This window comes from Sinocyclocheilus grahami, unplaced genomic scaffold (genome assembly GCF_001515645.1).
Source record: "Sinocyclocheilus grahami isolate Dianchi unplaced genomic scaffold, SAMN03320097.WGS_v1.1 scaffold313.1, whole genome shotgun sequence".
Lineage (NCBI taxonomy): Eukaryota > Metazoa > Chordata > Actinopteri > Cypriniformes > Cyprinidae > Sinocyclocheilus > Sinocyclocheilus grahami.
The window spans coordinates 1,331,735-1,346,711 of NW_015505492.1; the positions used below are offsets into that span (position 1 = coordinate 1,331,735).

Here is a 14,977-nt window from a genome sequence, read left to right on the forward strand (position 1 = left end):
AACTGGTGTAATATTACATACAACAACCAATGTAATAAAACATTGCCAGATTCATGTTCATCTGTTTCAGATCAAACTTAACGTGGTTTTAGCACCACTTACTGGACATTTCACTTTGAAAGTGTTGCAAAATGTGCAAGAACCAGTCGTTCATTTAGAAGGAAAGGAGCCAGGGTTGAGAAATGTGGTTGATCCTTTCATCCTCAGAGTCAGACTATTTGACATTGTACTTCCCCTTACGAATTTACCATAGCTATTCAGTTGTTTAACTGGCATATGTGATAATTAATGGATCCTGATTATCTGAACTCTGAAAGCAAATGCCATAGTTGTAATAAAAATACAACAAACTTCCTCATTCCCATGACTGATTATTGAATATGAATCTAGCCATGTTTCCACAGTAAATGGCACTTTTTTCTGTTGTCATTGGGGTTTAGAATGTTGACATTTTTCTGATTTCTTTCATAGTGTTTTAAAGTATAATATTCTTAAAGTATAAAGTTCAATTCAATGGTTCACACAAGTAATCTGCTTTATGTTATTCAGTCATACATATTGTGGTTCAGTTAGCAACCACATTTAGTGGTTCTCACATAAAAACACAGATTGCATCAGATATTATTCAATTCCATAAAATCACTTGCAAAAAATGCAGGAAAACCCAGTAAAGAATCTCAGTCTCTCTTGCTCTGTTTCTCTGGCATATTTTCAATGCAGCCTTTCTTCCCTCCTCTAGCATGAGAAACATTTCTGCTGCATGCATAAGTTGTGCATGAGTAGAATTTTCCCTCTCTCCTTGTATAAAATATTCTTGGTTGTCATGAGATGTTTGAATATTGTGGGTGGAAAATGGCAAATCAATAAACATTTCTGAATCCATTAATACATTGTCTGTAGGCACCTCTTTAAGTTGGACAGAGACTAGGAGTTAGTGTGTGAATGGTTTCATACAGTATGTTTGTACATTTGTCAGTCTTTTGCAGTAAATGTGTGTTATCATCATAAGCTCATTTAGAACGTAGCTCTGAAATTGTTCTATATAAATTTTTTCTTTTAAGGAAAAATAAATATAGCTGTATAATCAGTAGTATTTTATAATTGAATGTAGTGTGTTTTTTCCCCCTGAGGGTTGCTTTGATACGCTCCTGTGTGTATTGCAGAAAACAGGGGAATTCTGATGACTAAGCACTGAAGCACACATCTTCTGCTGGACATACAAGATCTCTCTGACGTGCAGTGAACATGTCTTAAAGGGACAGTTCACCCTGAAATAAACATGCTGTCATAATTTACTTACCCACATGTCATTCTTTATTTCTTCTTTGAACACTAAAAGTTTAAATGTGTCTATATACAGTCAATAGTGGCTGTTGCTTTTGAAAAAAGGATGAATTAAAGGAGTCCATATGACTTGTGTGCCATATTCTAAATCTTCTAAAATCATGTAGTTTTGGGTGATAAAATCATTGTGATTTGTGAAAAAAAAAATCATACTCATTGTTTCTATGAACTGGATTAACAATTAATTATTGCTATTTCTCTCATGAACTGTAATGAATGTGCCAGTGAATAAAGACTCAATACTGTTCAAAAGTTTGGGGTCAGTAAGTTGTTTTTTATTTTTTATTTTTTTATATATTCAGCAAGGATTTCAGTTTTCCATTCAATCCTGAAAAACTGTATCACAGTTTCCTCAAAATCATGAAACCATTTTTAGAAAAGGTAATCATTAAAAATATTTCTCAATCAGTAAATCAGCATTAAAATGATTTCTGAAGGAACACATGACACTGAAGCTGGAATAATGGCTGCTGAAAATTTTACATTTGACTATAGAGAACAATTGTATATTTTAAATGTTATATTTTTAAATATATTCTATTGTATTAAATTGTATTTCACAATATTACTGTTCTTACAGTATGTTCAAGCAAATAAATGCAGACTTGGTGAGTATAACTTTTTTCAAAAACATTAAAAAAAATAATATATATATATTTTTTTGTGACCCCAATCTTTTGAACTATACATAGAATATAGTGCATTAGTCTTTTATAGTGCTTTTTTTGAAAGATGCTTGAAAGTTCCTACACTTACTGCAATTATACATAGCCAATACATTCTTATCCATAAATGTGAGTAAATGCTGACAGAATTTTCATTTAAATACAATTGAAGGGGACAGTATCATCCAGGATGAATAAAATTTTTGGTTTTGCCCTGCCAGAGATTACTAATTTGCAACCATTCTTACAGTGTTGTGTTTATTGATCTATTACCTTTGGTTCATTTCATTATGCAAAGAAGCAGGTAGCCTACATAGACATTAAAGTCCTGCATCCTGCCTGATCTCTTTGTATGTCAGAGACATGGCATTGTTGTTGCTTTTCAAATGGTCTCTTCTCATTTTGTGCTCAGATTGTGCTGTGAATTGTTGGTATTATTGAATAATAGATGAGGAGAATCCAGGGGTGTGTCTGTCTCAGGGATCTTATCAGACAGGCAGCAGGACACTGAGTACAGTATGCAAGATCAAACCCCAACCTCTCACACAAGAAGTTACAAACCTCAGCTTATTATTTTCTGCCACCGACTCCTGATATGTCTTTATGTGCAGCCTTAGTTGCAATTTATACCATGTTTTCACAAGGTGTCATTACTTTGCACGCTTGGTACCTTATCAGAGTCCTTAAATAATAAACGTCTTGTCATTCCACAGTCGCTCTGGTGCCTGTGGTCGTGATTTTGTTTAAACCAGTGGGGTAATTATCAGCTGATTAACTGCTGTGGGCTCGTTGCACAGTGTGCACTATGTGCTAACATCTGAGCCCCATGTTGTAGTCAAAGACACAGAACCGATGCTGGTCTGCTGCCCTGTGTCATAAATGTATGCCAGGCCCGCACAACAGAGGCTTCAGTGAGGCTCTGAGCTGCAGGAATAAAGGGCACATTCTCACATGCCTGGCCCTCTCATCCAGCCTCCTCATTATGTCTGTGGAGTGGAGCAAAGTCGACTCGACTCTTATTATAAAACTGTCTATTATCTTAGGGTCCCAAAGCTTGAAAATGGTTGAAGACTTCCGATAAAGGTGAAGGTTTTTAAGACATCCCTTAGAGAGAAACATATTTTTATATTTTTGTTATTGTCTTGTGTTCAATGTTGAGGTGTGAACCATTGGAGCATCTACAGAAGCTCTAATAGCACAGCAGCTGTCTCAGAGAGAGGCACGCCATTCAGACGCCTTCACCGTTTCATCAAACAGATGCTCGATATCTAATCCGACTCGTTCACCTAGCATGTCAGGGTCAAAATCATGGCTGAGTGTGAGAAAAGGCTCTGGGCACTGTGTGCCATATGAGATTCACGCCCTCCTGCTCGTGGTGATTGGGTGGGTTGTCAGTGTTGTGTCCTGGTGTTTGACAGGCACTGCTCCTCCCTATTGTCAGCTGGCTGTTGGGAAACTTAAAGCACTGTTAGGAGACACTTATTGCATTTCTCTTTAATCCTCCTCATTATGGTGTCCAACATAAAGTTTGGAAGAGACAGAAAGCAGCTTGCTTAAGTTTATCGTGCAGAAAGAGACAACACCAGCCTCTTTATGTCAGTTTTTGTCTTTTTACAAACCTGCATTGGGGTTCGAAAGTCAACGATTACATTGAAAATCTGGGATTCAGAGATTAATTTAAACCTGGAAATTAACCAAAAATTGTATTGCATGGATCAGAGGTGTGCAATATATATATATATATATATATATATATAATGTAATATGCAATACGTGTGAGCTGATCATTATTGTGTTTTCAATCACAATGCACAAAACAAAACAAAAATACACCGAAAATTCGAGATACTCGGGGCATAAAACTACCCTGTATAAGTTCTTGTTTTTTGTGTGTATATCATATAAACAATATCACAGGAGTAGGAGTGCTGCTTTTTCCCATAAGTCATTGTGATTATAAATGTAATATTGATTGACAACAGTTTAATAAACAATAAGTTCATATTAATTAACTTACATTTGAGACACAATAGTGTCATTATTGTCTGTTTTCACTCTGTTTCGCATTTGAAATATGGTAGATATTATACAGATAGCTGCTGTGTCCAAAATAAAAAAAATCCTTACTATACAGTAGGATAAAATATAGTAGTATGTCCAAAACAATAGTATTCGAAAAACGAAGGCAAAGAGTAACCTGGATGACCTACTACTTCCGGCGGGATTCTGAATTGCGCATTCGATGGTCTCTTTACTATCCCATCGGAGAAGATTTGTGAATGGCAGTAAAGTGACACAACTGACACTGGTTGATCACATGACAGTAACAACATGGCGGATGTAGTATGTCTGAATTTCATCCGCATTCATATTTTATAGAACATACTTTTAACGGTTGTAAAATTCTTTAAAATACAAATGTACTACACACTGTGATGTAGTGCACACCACATCACTTGCTTCTTTCCTGAATGAATTAGCCATTTGAAGAAATTATTTGAATGAATGACTCAGTGACTCGCTCATTACAGCTGTGTCTTGGTGCCACTTACTGGCATATTATTTATATAATTTTTTTCCTTTCTTTTTTTAAAATCATTAGATATTTCAACATTGGGATATCATTTTTTTGTCAATATCAAACACCCTGCTATGAATACACGATATATTGGTGTCAGTCAATATCCTTTTTTGTTTTACATTTATTATACTAATATTGTCCCAATATTGTCCCCTTGCTTATTTGTTGAGCACCTCCCTCTCACTGTATCTTGTGACTAGCAATATATCTGCCTTAGACTGGGCAAGAAGCATTTAACATACTTTCAGTGTTTCGACCCAATGTTATATTTACCATGCCAGTTAAAATAATGTCTTGTCTCACTGCTCCCAATGTTTACATTTAGCCTGGGCCTATACGCATTTGCTGAATATATGTGATTTTTGCTGCCATTGTTGGGATGTAGTCTGTGTAAAAGTTTATATTATTTTAGCCTCAAATATTCCGACTGCCTTTCCCAAATTTATGTTGACAGATTAGACTTGTGACAATGTGTTTACCTTAGTAAGTTCCTCAGCAAGTGAAACACAACAACAACAACAAAAATGACAAGTTGGTATGGAGCTTTAGTTTGATTTGTTTACTTATTGGTTTGTTTCAGCAGAACACGAGTTGTCTACTGTTCGTACTACTGTTCTGGCTAGACTCCTAATCGCTCTTAGTGCAGAATATATATTTTGCCAAGTGAATGTGGACAAAGGACTTGGTGTTTGTGTGTGAGGATGGTGGGAGGGGTGAGGGTATGAGGACAGAAGTGTGTGTGTGTGTGTGTGTGTGTGTGTGTGAGCAGGGGCAGAGCGAACAGTTTGTAATGTGGTAGTGGTGCTGGAGAGGATGGGAGGAGATGGAAAGGGCTGAAGGGGAGGGATGTGCTTTTGTTTTGTTCTCTGTTGCTGAGCAATGGGGTCTAAAGCATTGGGAACAGCTGTGATGGCCAAAGCTTTTCTCTTTCACTCTGCCGGAGAAGCCCTGAGGCACATACACAGATACAGCAGCCCAATATGTGTGTGTGTGTGTGTGTGTGTGTGTGTGTGTATGTGTGTGTGTGTGTGTGAACCAGGAGAGGGAAAAGGAGGCTGATATTAACCAAAAGAGGCATTAGTGCTCTTATGAAGGTCAGGTAATCACTGTGTAAGTGAGTGCAATTAGTACAAAAAAAGTGACTGCTGAAGCAAATTAATTTAGATGGCTTTGTGTTGAAGAGGATCCTGGGAAATGTAGTCACACAAAAAGGGAATGAGATGTAGAGAGTTACAGGCATGGATATACCATGGATAGTGACAGTAAGAATTGTGTTTATTCTTAATTTTTTTTGGAAAGAAATTAATACAATAATTGATCAAGGATGCACAAAATTGTTTGAAAGTGACAGTAAAACATTTATGTTAATTATATATTAATGTTCTTTGAACTGTCTATTCATCAAAGAATACTTTAAAAAATGTATGATGGTTTCCACAAAAATATATAGCAGCAACTGTTTTCAACACTGACAATAATAAGAAAAATTGTTTCATTAGCATTAAATCAACATATTAACCTATGTAGTAATGGGTGCTGAGAATTCTACTTTGCCATCACAGAAATAAATTACATTTCAGAATATATTAAAATAGAAAAATATTGTAAAATTGTAATACAATTACACAATATTACCATTTATGCAGTATTTGTTAATCATTTATTTAAATTATCAATATTTATTACAATTTGAGTTTTATCATTTTGTAAAACTTTTTGAGTTTTTAAAAATGTGCATTTAAACTGTAAAGTTGTTTAAAATTAGTTTTTACAGTCATTTTACAGTTTAGGATGTTACCATTAGACACTGTTGTTATTTTAAAAGAACATTCCTACAAACAACATGTTCTATTTTAATATCAGAATTCTCGATTTCAGGTGCCAATAGCCTCGCGGGCAGCGAGTGCACTGACATATAGCACTGTTGTGCTTTGGGCGTCCCGAGTTCGGGTCCCGGCTCTTTCCCGATCCCATCCCCCCTCTCTCACAATAAAGGCAAAAACGCCAAAAATCTTCAAATAAATTAAAATAAACCAAGCGTTCATTGATTGACCGTTTTAGAAGAAAAAAACAAGCTTAATGCATTTGAGACCTGTTTTACTTTGTGCATAGCTTACATCTTTCGGGTGTATCTTTATCTTAAATGTTATAAAGCCATGGCAGTATTTTTCATTTTGCATAAAGAATTGTCCTGACACTAAGTTAGTCTTTGTTAAACTTCACAGACTTCACTGAACGAGTGCACGTTCAACAGAGGGAGCGCAATAGATTAGTAGCTCAGTAATTCTGACTAAAATGTACATTTTGCTAAAATGTTCAGCACGAGATTCATAGTGACCTTAATGTTGTGTTTGTGTTGTAGAGTTGTGAGTCTGGACCTTAGTTATTGGAGCAGCAAACTCTCTCCATAGGGGTCTTCCTCCATCCATTGTAAACAGACTCCTCATACGCACCCACCGCAAAGATCACTCCACTGTGCTCCTCGAACAACCACACTGACCGGGCTGAGCAATGTACCCATAAATGGCCTGGCTCAAGGGAGTCTTGACTGCAAATATGTAATTATTGTCTCATTTTTCTGTTTTACAGGACATAAATTGGGTCATCAAACTCTGAATTTGGCTAATATTGATACTGGTATGAAAACATCGCACTGTGATCAGTGATTATTGGTGTAGCTCTTATCCCAAGTGACATCTCAACAGTGGCTTCGGTCCAGGGTCCTCCAATCATTTCATTACCCACAATCCTAAGCACTCTGGTGCCTTTCATTTTTCTGTGTTTGATGTTCTTAGTGACATCTGTGGCTTCATTCTCTTCAACAGGCCATTTCAGAGGGAGCAGACACGGCAACAAATGCTGTAGTGTTTTCAGCAAGTAAACAGAAACTAAAATAACTGAAGCAGTGGACCACAAAATACCAAAATTAAATAGGGGAAAAAAGAAGAACATGGAAATTGGGATTTAAGACATTCTTTAGGAGTCCACAATTTTGAAAACAGAAGAGACATGTTGAATACGGAGGTGCTGGCACGCAGAAGCCCTAAATACCAAAAATGATTGGTAAATGATAGTTGTTTTTCATCAAGACATTCAATCTTTTTCATTTGAAGCCTGCTGTTTTCCGCTTCTTCTTATTCTTCTTCTGTCATGTCTTTTAGTTTGAAGCCATGTTGGTGAAAACAGGTTTTTTTATGACTCAGACCATCTTCAGCTGTGACTAATATTCATAAATTCATGGTTATTTAAATCAGTGATGCTGTCCGTACCACTGATCAAACAACTGTACCCTATCAAACAACTGCTTGATGTGAGAAAGGCAAATATCCTATATGTTTAGAGAAAACTGTTTCAATGTTTGCAAAAAGTGCAATGTCCAACGCTGGAATGTTAATTGAATTAGGCAACTCATGATAGGAGAATGTTTGCCGTCAAGTGTGACCACTGTAGAAATGTACCTGTTTCCTGCAATTACCGTCTCTCCCAACATGGGTTTGGTACTGTTACATTAGTCGTGAGTCTATGAATAGCACAATAGGAATGCAATAATTCATTGGGCATTAAGTGCACAGACACACACCAGAAAGACTTGCTTAGTTTTCGTGCTCGCCCATGTAATTATGTTTTCATTTAAACACATTATTTACAGACATTATGGCAAATTACTCACAAGCACACGTGATAAAGTTTTGATGGAGCCAGTGGACACACTCACAGACACACTCAGAGAATGTGCCAGTGACAAAAAAGAGTGCACAACAACATAAAAAAATAGAAATGCACTTGTCATGTGGACTAAGAAAAGTTTAAATGTAATGATATGAAATGTAGTATTTGATGTGGTGTGGAAATCTCAAGTAAAAAGTATTTTCCTTACACCTTGAATACTGTACATGTGAGTATAATCTTAATCTTTATTGTCAATAACACTTTCAAATATATATTTCACGGTATTTTTTTAAACAAATACAATGAATTACCACATGATGTTTTACAACTTTGCCTTGTCATTAAAAAGGTCAAATGATTTTATATTTTAGGAGACCTGTTGAATCTAACAAGGGTCTTCTACTGATATCTTTCCTGTTTTATGTTTTCCCCCCTTAATTTTCTAAGATAAAATAATACAAGATTATGCTTAATTTGGTTTTCTTGTCAAGAAAAGTATTTTTTGGTCCCACTTTATATTAAGTGGCCTTACTATGTACTTACATTTAAATTAATCATTTGGTACAGTGCACTTATTATGTACTTGTATGTTTTTACATTGTACTTATATTTTTAAAAATACCTGCATGTAATTACACTTATTACATTTATAAATTACATTTATAATTACACTGTTGAGCCATTCCTTACACCTCAACCCACCCTTAAAAGTAGCCATACCACCAACCCTGTCCCGTATCCCACCTCAGTAGCAGCAAAAGTGTTTTGCAATATAATATGAAGACAATAAGTACATTGTACATGAAGTCGTGGCCTAATGGTTAGAGAGTCGAACTCATAACCCAAAGGTTGTGGGTTCGAGTCTCGCACCGACAGGGATTGAATGTACAGCACTCTCTCCCACCTTCAATACCATGACCGAGGTGCCCTTGAGCAAGGCACCAAACCCCCAACTGCTCCCCAGGCGCTGCAGCATAAATGGCTGCCCACTGCTCCGGGTGTGTGTCTGTGTGTGTGTGTGTTCACTGCTGTGTGTGTGCACTTTGGATGGGTAAATGCAGAGCACTAATTCCGAGTGTGGGTCACCATACTTCACTGCGTCACTTTCACACTACTTGTTTTTTTATGTAATTACATAGTAGTTAAGGCAACGTAATATAAAGTGGGACTCTTTTCCCACTTAATTATAATAGCAGCAGAGTTGTATCACACTGGTGTTTTAGTGTGTATCAAAATTAATTTTTATTTATTCAACTGAAAATTATAGTCATTCAAGTCATTGCATGAGTTACACATTTTTAAATAAATTAATAGATGCGGACAAAAAAAAAAGAGTGTCGTGTCATTGACTCTTTTCCTTCATATTCACGTTGAATTATTATCTCTTTATCCTCCCACAGAGAATTTCCTTTTAGTCGTGGCACCAACCTTTAATGAAATATCGTCCTTTTCCTGCCGGATTTTATTGAATATGTTCTGTGCCAAAACATCATGCCATTAATGTAAGACCTTTCCGCTCGTTCTGGGTCTTTGTGTCCACTCAAAAATTTGGCTCCCAATAAACACATCTTGAGCGTTTTGAAGTTCTCCAGCCCCAGCCAGGAGAGTCACAGAATGAAAGAGAAAAACAGCATGATGTATGGTGTCCTGTCATATATGGAGTCCACTTCCAAAACCACAACCATCACTGCGATGGTTTTACTCCAGCCGGGGTGTGTAAGTGTATTTATGTGAGCGTATGTTCATGCGAGACGTGCAAACCTACGAATGTCTGGAGGAGGGTTGGAAAACGTTGTGTTATATCAATATTGTCCTGCATAATCACCATAGAAATGGGATAAAACACAAGTGTGTACACAAAGTTCAGCGTAATTTCTTTTTTTTTCTTAAAGCACAGCACGCCTCATAGCATAATACACAGCACCTTAGGGAGAGCAGTGATGGATGACTTACAATAACCCTTTTTCATTTATCTTCTGTTTCCTTGCTATCGTGATGATGATTGTTATCCAGCTATCACATTTTCTGTTTATTTTAAAATAAATGTTATCACAGCATTGCTAGTAGGCTTTCTTGTAAATTCCACCGCTTGCTCGTGTTAAGATGATCCCTATAATTAAATATCCGAGTTCTTTGTGTTTCCGCTCTTTATCTTGTCCTCTCTTCTTTACCTGCCCACTTCCTACAACGCACACACATTCTCATATCTCTCAGTTTTCCCTCCAGGTTTCTCTTTCTGAAATGTTGCATGACTCAGGGTTTGTAGCATTGCTCTGCACATGTATGCAGCAAGAGGGGTTGGGTCGTGAGGGTCTGATTCTGATGTGGAGGCGGCACAGGAGGGAAATGCGATAACCTTGTCCATAGGGAAAGTGGGCAGCTGGATTCACATAGGGGAGATTCATCTCATGCTTGTCTGACAGCCTGGCACGTGGTGCACCTCAGACATGGGCCGACCACGGTGAATAATAAATAAATGAAGAACAAAAGGGAATCCGATTTCAGACCGGCTTTGACTTCTTGACCTTCCCTGGCCACTACGGCTGGCCAATATAGTCAAGAAAATATTTTTCAGGATGATTTTTTTCTGCGTTCAGAGAAACCATCCATTTCAACAGCCTTTGTTGGCAAATATTTCAAAATAAATATAGCATTTTTAAATAGCTAAAACTAAATATATCAAAGCTTGATGAATCCAGGAAAAATGTTTCTTGATTTTTTAAATTTATTATTATTTATATTCAATATACCACTGCATGGTAATAAACAGCAATCTTTACTTGGATATATTTTTAACAAAATATTTTAATGTATGAGCAATGTCTTTTGACTTTTGGCTTTCTTTATTTTGAGTCATGACAAATAATTGGGTCAGTTTTAAATTGATTCAGTGAAACAGACAGTTTAGATGGACTCTAACTTTTTTCTGTTTTACATATAGAGAAATGAATAGTACTTTTTTCAACCCCAGTGCTATTGAAACGTGTTTTAACATGCTCATACTCATGAGTCATGAGACAAGAAAAGATATGCGAAACTTATGTAATTGCACAGAAACTTGAATTCTTTTAAATAAATTAATACTTTTGTTTAGCAAGGTTGTATGATCAAAAGGAACAGTAAAGTCGTTACAAAAGGTTTCTGTTTCAAATAAATGCTGTACTTTTGAACTTCCTATTCATCAAAGAATTCTGAAAAATGTTATGCAGCACACCTGTTTTCAACTTTGATAATAATACAAAATGTTTCTTCAGCAAATCAGCATTTTAGAATGATTTCTGAAGGATCATGTGACACTGAAGACTGGAGTAATGACTGCTGAAAATCCAGCTTTGGCATCATAGGAATAACATTTTAAACAATTATTTTAAATTATAATATTTATTTCACAATATAACTGCTTTTACTGTATTTTAATCACATAAATGTAGCCTCGGTGAGCATAAAAGATTTCTTTCAAAAACATAAATAAAATCTTACCAAACCCCCAAACTTTTGAATAGTGTATATCTACAATTCTATATGTCAAAAAAACAACAATATTTTAAAATATATATTTACATATGAAGAGTTCAGATGCAAAAGCCTCTAAGTGCCATCTGAAATTTTCTTCTAAAATGAGCATTTTTCTCAGGTTCCTATATTTATGCTCAGTTATTTCACTTTTATCGACAATGAACAGAACCTATTATTTGCCATAAAAGTTAAATAACTGAACCCACACATGAGAGCATGATAAAAATGCTCACAAAAAATACACCAAAAACAAATAAATCCCAGAAAATACATTTACATATGTCATGTTTGAAGAAAAACTTTATTTCTTTTGTATTTGTTTTGTTTTGTTTGTAACTTTATTTGTCTGTAACATGTGAACATAACACATTTGAATAAAAATTTAATAAAGCCTAAATGTAGGCTGCTGCAAGGAAAATGTAATATATATATATATATATATATATATATATATATATATATTATTTTTTAGTATAATATATAATTTTTTTCCACATGGGATTCTTTCAGGCCACTGATTTAAACAGGTATTTATCGATGGCCGCAATCAGTTATGGCAATAAGATGAGGGAGCACCCCCTGCTGAAGTGTGTCTGCATGATAATGAGCCAAATTAGATAATGAGGGAGACAGACGTACCAAGGGTACTCAACGGAGTGTAGCAGAAGAGTGGAGTGGACTGTGATGTGGAGGGGAGGGTTTAGCAGGAGTTTAGTCAGGGCCGTTTCTGCTGGCACCAGAACCCTGTGTGTCTGTGTCACTGGGACCCTGAAGAGGCTTGTAATTAACAGCACTGCAATCAAGCAGCTCTTTTGTTTGCATGGCTATGTGTAATAGAGCAGAGTGATTTCACACCACATTTGGTGATATCAACACCAAATATCTGTCGTCATATCATGGAGTGGAGGGCTTCACGTTTTACCTCAGTCATGCATGACCTGTTGTTTTGAGGCTTTTCAATTAAAGGGACAGTTCACCCACCCACAAATTAAAATTCTAGCAGTACTTACTCACCCTCATGATGTTCCAAACCATTATTCTGTGGAACCATAAAGAAGATATTTTAAAGGATTTCTTTGTCCACGTTGTTTTGAACACCATTGACCTTCATTATTTGGACAAAAATTTTTAAACATTGGACATTCTTCAAAATATCTTTTTTGTTCCACAGAAAAATTAATAAAGGTAAGAATGACATGAAGCTGAGTAAATGATAGAGTTTTTACTTTTGGGTGAACTGTCCATTAATAATGATCTATCTATCTATCTATCTATCTATCTATCTATCTATCTATCTATCTATCTATCTATCTATCTATCTATCTATCTGTCTGTCTGTCTGTCTGTCTGTCTGTCTGTCTGTCTGTCTGTCTGTCTGTGTGTGTGTGTGTCTGTCTATCTGTATGTATGTATGTATGTATACACTCTTAAAAATAAATGTTCTTTATTGCCATGTATGGTTCCATAAAGAACTTTTAACATCTATGGAACATTTCTATTGCACAAAAAAAAATTACTTTTTTTCACTGTTCACTTAAAGGTTTTTTGGGGGAAATGGTTATTCTGAAACCCCCATTTTGGAATCTTTATTTTTAGGACTGTATGTAATAAAAACTTTACTAAGAGTTTTGTTTGTTTGATTGTTTCTCAGCTTAAATGGGATAGTTCACCAAAAAATGTTAATCCTGTCTAAACTCTCAATTAAGTTGTTCCAACATGAGTTTCTTTCTTCTGTTAAACACAAAAGAAGATATTTTTGAAGAACGTCAATTGCCAAACAGTTGCTGGTAGCCATTCCATAGACTTCCAAAGTTTTTTCTATAAGTCAATGGCTACCAGCAACTGTTACACACATTCTTCAAAATATCAACTTTTGCATTCAAATGAAGAAAGAAATTCATACAGGTTTGGAACAACATGAGGGTGAGTAAATGATGATTCAATTTTCATTTTTGGGTTAACTATCCCTTTAAATACGAAAGATTTGCACATCATAGTAGGATTAGCTCATGAAATAAAGCAGTTGCTCATTATTCGGTATGACTCAGATTTTTTTTTTAATGGATGCCCACACTGTTCGTGCCATGTTCAACGCTCTTGCTGAAGAGGCAATTGTTGGGAGGTTCCCACAACAAATGATCATACCCTGTCACAACGTATAAGACAGGCTTCGTAAAGATAGGCAGGAGAGATCCGGAGGGAGGGAGAGAGAAAGGGAGGGGAGAAAGAGAGACACAGGGAGATGGGGGTAGAGAGAGAGAAATGGGACGGGCTGCGCTTCCTTACTTGTAGTGTGGGGGAACAAAGGGGATGTTGTAGATGCCACCCAGCGGCCAGCACTACTCCGTCCTACCTCGACTACTCACTGAGCCATTTCCTGTTTTTGACCTGAAATCTTTATTTAGAACCACCCTTCTGCTCAGCTCTCTCCTCCTTATTTATAACAACATGGAGATAGACACAGGAACACGGATTCACACCGCTGCTTTTTGTTTCACGTTCACTCCAGTGCTGTTTTAATGTGGAAAATTTGAGAGCCATAGCTCTAGAGAAGTGTAAGATGTGTATGTGGCTTTAGATGTTTAATAAAGTTAGTATGTTTTGTGCAATTCAATGTTGTTTTTTGTTTGTGCAATATGCAAGAATTTTTCTAACATTTGAGCAGGAAACATCCTAAACCTAAGCACGCTGCTGACTTAAAATAGGTGAGCGTTGTGCCTGTCGTAATGCCTCGTTGCCAAATACACAGGCGATGGTACATGAACGGTGTACGCTGTATGGAAACGTGCCCTGTGTTATTGCAGTGGTGGCAATAAATCACACTGCATTGCTGAAGTGTGCAAACTGTGTTAGTTGGTTCCCTTGGAGAGGGAGCAAAGTTTATTTATGTGTTTTGAATTGTGTGTTTACTTTGGAAATAATGCTTAATTGCCACATAAATACAGGGGGTCAAGTCCAAAAATAAGGGCAGACAGTGAAGCATTTTATTCCGGGATGATGCATTGCTTAAAAGAAGTGTGCCACTTTTATGATCTCATATGTCATCTTGTGTCCAGTTTAAAATGATGTGTATTTATATCTGGCAGAGTAATCATTTAGACAGTTTTAAAGGATGACTTTTTGCATCAGATATGCTTGATGTTGGCAGCAAATTTGTGAGCTGTTTATTATACATTTGAATTGTATTGTTCGATTGAACTGT

General features: G+C 36.3%; 1 protein-coding gene across 3 annotated transcripts in view; it reads left to right on the forward strand.

Annotated features, from left to right (window-relative positions):
- LOC107601861 (SERTA domain-containing protein 2) overlaps nucleotides 1-14,977 on the forward strand; it is a 33,650-nt gene that overhangs the window by 4,341 nt on the left and 14,332 nt on the right. The window contains exon 2 of one of the 3 annotated variants that reach the window (XR_001610981.1): nucleotides 1,164-1,445. The exons of the other annotated variants lie outside the window; for them this stretch is intronic. The gene's annotated coding sequence lies outside the window, so the exon portion shown is untranslated. Of the gene's footprint in view, nucleotides 1-1,163; nucleotides 1,446-14,977 lie in introns of those variants that run through there. 3 annotated transcript variants of the gene reach the window in all.